This window comes from Numida meleagris, chromosome 8 (assembly GCF_002078875.1).
Source record: "Numida meleagris isolate 19003 breed g44 Domestic line chromosome 8, NumMel1.0, whole genome shotgun sequence".
Taxonomy (NCBI): Eukaryota; Metazoa; Chordata; class Aves; order Galliformes; family Numididae; genus Numida; species Numida meleagris.
Window position 1 is genome coordinate 4,060,710 of NC_034416.1, and position 5,626 is coordinate 4,066,335.

Genomic DNA, 5,626 nt, shown 5'->3' on the forward strand with positions numbered 1-5,626 from the left:
TATGCTGAGGACTTCCTTCTGGCAAGTAGCCATGCAACTGCTTTACAGTTTTAAGCCTAGATACCTCTCCAAAACAAACAGAAAAAATCATTCAATCTTTTGACTTCAACTGTGGTTATTTTTAACTTAAGCCATGGTTAAGACTGGTGCTGGCAATCCCTAAATTCTCCAAAGTTCAAAGCAGGGAGGAGGCCTTTAATGTAATACTGAAATACTCGGGTGACACATCCAAAAAGTGCTTTCCTACAGAGCAAAAACTGCAGTAGCTGGGTTGCAAACAGTTTTTAAACTCTCCAAATTGCTGCTAACTAAGCACCCTAAATCCTGACCTGACAATGTGAAATTTGAGTCAGTTCCTTAAATTAGACTAGCTTAAAAAGAATAAACCTTTTCTACACAGGACTCTGGAGGCAGTTGGATTGAATAATAGAAGTGATTCATTCAGGTCTTGAAGCCCCTGAGTTTCTTGGTTTTACCATATTTTCCAGAAATTTATTAGTGCCAACATTTTGCCCAAAAATAAACTACATCGCATCCTTCTGTATGTTTGGACTGTGAAGACTGATGTTTCCATTTAAATATCAAGCTTCCTTCCAGATAAGCTTGAAAAAGCTTCAAGCTTAGTTCTTTCTCCAGCACCTTTGGTTTTTTAGCTGCTTGCAGGGTGAGTTCAGACCAAATTCTGTTTTCTCTGTCCCTCCTTAGTCAGGGGTCTGACAGTCCTGTTCAGAAGAATTTCCACCCTTGTCTTGTGAGGATTTTTGAGGGCAGATTTCTGAAAGGACTTTCCATTGGGTAGAGCAGGATTCTGCATAGGTGATAGTACATAGGAACTGTAGCTCCCCACAGCTTTTGGTTGTTCATCTTGGGATCCAAAAATTCACTTACTTTCCATCTTAAGTATAAATGGAGTTCTTAAGGCAACTCTTCCACTGAAGTGTCTGAGTTTGCCCTTATCTCATTCAGTCTTGCATCCTTTACACAAATCGATATTCAGGGTCTGGTGTTATTCCTAGAACAGACTTTAATACTTGAAGATCTGAATGACACTTTTGTCAGCTTGTGCCATGTGACCCAGGAGGACTTGTGAAGAGGAGGGGAGTCATGGTGGGCAGTCATTCCTGGCCTAGCATGCACTTCACATCTCTTCTTCCCTTATAATCTGCCCAGGAGTGATTGCTGAGATACTTGAATGGCTACCATGACCTGCTTGGGAGGCAGCAGCCTTGGCGTGTGAGCTCTGCTACCTGATGCCTAGTCTGTACTGAAACAGTGCCAGCTGATTTGCAAGCCTCAGCGATACAGCCTTCTGTCAGCAGGTTATCTGATTGGATTGCTGCCTTGTTGTTTCCTGCTGGTCTTCCTCATTTCTTCTTCCTTTTTACTCAGGGAGTGTCTAGCAACACAGCTAGTCCTCTGCAGCCATTTAGAAATGTTTTGTGGGGGCTGCAAGTATGTCCTGCACTTAGGTGTGTACTGAAAGTAGATTAACCTGTTCATTCCTTAGAAAACAACTGAGCAACACGAGGAATCCCATATGTCTCCTCCACTTTCCCGTTCCTGACAGCAAGACTTCCTGCCAGCACCAATTGCCTGCCTTTGGTGTCACCCAGCCTTCCCCTCTGACTGAGGCTGAAGCTACAGTACAAACAAGCTCCCAGTGCATCCTGGGCCAAAGTCCTGGTCCTGCTGCAGGGTTCCCTTGCTTTCTTGCTAGCACAGTTTCATGTAAGCACTGACAAAAACAAAAAAAAGAGAGGAAAGAGAGAACATGTTAGCCAAAACAAGTTGCTTGACTTTAGCAAGCATTTCCCATGTGTAGCCCATCTCCCAGAATGCCCTTAATGCCTGTGTATTCCTAGGAGTTTGCTGCATGTGGATGTTTCAGTGAGGACATCTGTCCACTCCTGTGCTCCCTGAGACTCCTGTAGCATCGGATGTTAAGTAAGCCATCAGTCACATTAATTTTGGTGGAGTCTGTCACACAGAAGCTGCTGGTTTTCCAAGTTTCTGGAAGAGACTCTGTTGATAAAAGTGCTGAAGGGAACATGCCCCGTTAGCAGCATGGAGGAAAAGTACCTCTCAGCAATGCTCACTGCAAAGTGAAGGGAATAATCTGGTTTTCATAACAGGTCTTCATCCCGCTTTGCTTTTGCAGGGACCAGAGATCTGAGGTGACTGCTTCAGCATGATGCGTACAGCAAAAGGAGATGGGCTGAAGGTTGGTCATCCTGGGCTTTGCGGTGTCCTTACGTGCAGAGGTTTGGGTGACACGTGCCAGTGTCTAATGAACGCTAGTAGAACCCCTCAGATGGCAACAGGGATGCTGCATGCTTGCAGCAGATGTCACAGTTGTGAACGCTGATGAGCAGCCAGAACAGAGCTGCTGTTTGTTAAAACAAACTCCTGGTTTTCTACCTTTTGCTGTTTGAAAAGTCATCACCTTTTCTGGTCACATTGCCTCGTGAGTCACTCTGAGCTTGGAAAGAGCTGTTTTAAACCTAAAGAAAAATACCTTCCTGGTAGTTGCATTGCTGAGACTTGAACCTTTGTGTCAGGACAGGTTCCAAGTAAACCAGTGTCTTTTGGGAAGGGCTCTAGATTTAAGGTGTGCTTTCCTCCCCATCCTTGCCATGCCCCACAGATCTCCCATGCCTGGAGAGCAAGTTCTCTGGAGAGCAGGGAGAGGAGAAAGCTCAGACCTGTGCTGCTGGGAGGGCGGTGGGTGCCCTCCCACTGGGGAAGTGGGAGCTTGGGCTACTCAAAGCCTTGGGTGTCCCCAAGGGCATGGGCCATTGGGATGGGGCCATGCTTCAGGTCAGGCAGCAATAAGCCCGTGCCAGCTCCTCAGCAAATGATATGCTGCTTTGTCAGAGGAATCTGCTCTTGTGTGTTTTCTGCCATGTTAAGATAATCCTTGTTTAAGTTTCGGCAGGCCCCTGGGCTAGCTGGGTCTTGGCAGCACACTGGCACTCAGTAAATCCCTTTGGGCAGGATTTCCATGTGTCTCTAGGTATGTGTAGAGCCTAGCGCACCTCCTTTGCTGCGTTGTGACAGACACTGTCACGTGTCTCCTTGTGTACTTTTGTGCTGAACCAGAACCACTGAGATAATTCTTCATGGATGGGTGTGTTTGCAAATGAAGGCTGGTAAATGCCACACATGTCAGCTTAGAGCATGGCGTTGCCTGCACTCAGCGCTTCTGAGGATGGCTGACATTTTGAGAGTGTTCTGTAGTACTTGTGTCAATGACCATTCCTTGCTCTACTGAATAAAGACTAAAATTTCCAATTTCTCCAAAACTCCCCCAAAGAGCGTGAAAGGATTTTTCCTAAGAAGCTTCCAGTGCCAAAGATCTACATGAAAAAGGAAGTTACCTTCAGCTCCAGAGGTTTTCCTTGTTTTCATTTCGGTAAGTACATTGTAGTTTATTAGCTGAGCAGGGAGATAAATCTTGGTAGAGTAATCCAGTCTTGAAACAAGTAGGCAGATACACACTGCTTTCCAAAATCTAAGAAGACTGCCGCCACTTGGATTCACTTTGATGACTAATTTTTGCAAAAGTCAACAAGACTGAGAACAGGAATATCATTATTTAAGACGGTATTTTGCAACAAAAAATACCTCTTCTAGGAAGGGTATGTCTCTTTTTTCATGTTTTGGTACATCTGGCTTGCTCTCCCATTTGAAACATTAGGCTGGAAAAATAACGCTGTGCTGTTTAAATCACTAGTCAAAGTGGAGAGATTTCTCTGCAGGCTAAATTCACATTTTCGTGAATGCTATTAACATTTAATGTGATATTCCTTTCTGATTTTCCTCTTGATTAAAAATGTCAGTGTTTATCTCAGGATCAGTTTAATATGCCTTGAATTCTTCGTGTTTGTTCATTCTGTCTGCACAGGCAAATTTTGGGTCAAAAGGGAGTCCTGCTGGTCTCTGTTGTTAATCTGTTGAAAAATCATTCTGCTCTTTGCTTTTTTAGGAGGCTTGTCTTCTGAAAAGACACGGATAAATTACGCTGATTCCCTCTGAGTCACCCAACAGCAATGGCAAAGCTAGGAGAAAAAAATGGGGAAAAGAGGACTGATGAATTGGCAGCAACCTGAAGATCAGACTTAAAGTACATATTTCGAGCACAAGTGTTGCCCAGAAATGAATAATCAGTTATTTTCTTTGGGTATCCCACCAGTGGGGAGAACATGGTTTCACCAAGCAGGGTTTTAATAAATCAGTTAATGAAGTAACACACAGCTGACAGCCACACAGGCTGTGATTTGTTAGGCCTACACACTAAGATATTCTTGGATGGCAACGCAGGTTAAAATAATTATGAAATCAGGAATCGAGACAAAACATTACTTATTAAATTATCTCACCTTCCAAAAGCTGTGCGTACCAGAGAATCACAGCATTGGCTCTCCAGCCTTTTGCATCATCTAGGCAGAAAATGTGCAGCTTCCAGATTCCTCCAAATCCCTTCCCTTTGCCCTGCCGTGGAAACATTGATGGCTCCCGTATGAACAAACACAAAAAAACTGGTCATCTACTAAATCTGCTGCTGATCTCAGCTAACCAGCTTCCTGTAATATCAGCAAATTTTTCTGCTTTTGTAAATCTGTGCTTCCCTCCATAATGGGGTGCCAGCAGGATCAGGAATGCTTTGGATCTAGAAATGTGCTGGTTGGCAGGAAGAACAAAGAACTTGCTCACCCAGAAGGGCAAAGAAGGGCTGATGCTTTTGTCCTCTCGGGAGAAATTTCACAGAACTCATGCCAACAACTTTTGCACATAATCAGAAAGATGATGTTGGATGTTCCTTTTAATAGCCAACATTAATATCAGTCATTAACGAGAAATATCTTAGATAACTAAAATAAAAGCAGATCCTGAAACACTCCTGTGGTTTAACAGTCCCTTGACAGATGCTGCCCAGTAATGGCAGGCTCTCCGTGAACTCGTCAGGGCAGCTGCTGTTTTTCCCACCCCTCTGGAAATAGGCCAGCTATGACATGTTTCTGATATTAGTTAGCTGCTGGGCATATTTCATTCTGCTGCTCTAGGCAATTTGATACAGGCTTCTTCCTCCCACTCCAGAGCTCACCCACCCGAACCGCAGCTGAACACCTGTGTGTGTGCTAGGTGTGAAGCCTATTGCTAAGATTTGCTCGTATAGGGTGTTTTGTACAAAGGAACACTCAATCTGGTTTCTGGAACGCCAGCAGCAATGCTGGAGTCGCTTGATTTACATCTCCAGATGTAGATCTGGAGGCAGCTCAGCCCCATCTTCATCAGGTGGAGATGCACTAATGTATTTAACAGGAAACCTCTCACGTCCACCCTGCGCAGGGAGGTGAGGGGGGTGCTGGGCATCCCTTTCCATTTCTGTGTAGGAAGCTGAGAAAGCCGAAGCACGGCTGCTCCGTAAAAGTATCGGTTCCCCGCTCCCACAGATGGGAGCGGCCCGCACCATGGCAGCGGGCGCTAGGTCTGTCCCTCCTGCACCATCGCCGCCGAGGAGAAAACCCTGCAACAGAGCGACCTGACCCCTGAGAGCGCCCATCAGAAGCCCTGAAGCAGGAGACGTGGCTGTCGCAAACGTCCAGACGACGAGCGGCGGCAGCGC

The 5,626-nt window shown here is 45.3% G+C and overlaps 1 long non-coding RNA gene across 1 annotated transcript; it reads right to left on the reverse strand.

The window, feature by feature from the left end:
• On the reverse strand, nucleotides 463-5,620 carry LOC110403324. Its single transcript, XR_002441620.1, has 2 exons — nucleotides 4,380-5,620; nucleotides 463-4,058 (listed from the first exon to the last, which is right to left on the reverse strand). It is a non-coding gene; the product is annotated as an uncharacterized LOC110403324 (long non-coding RNA).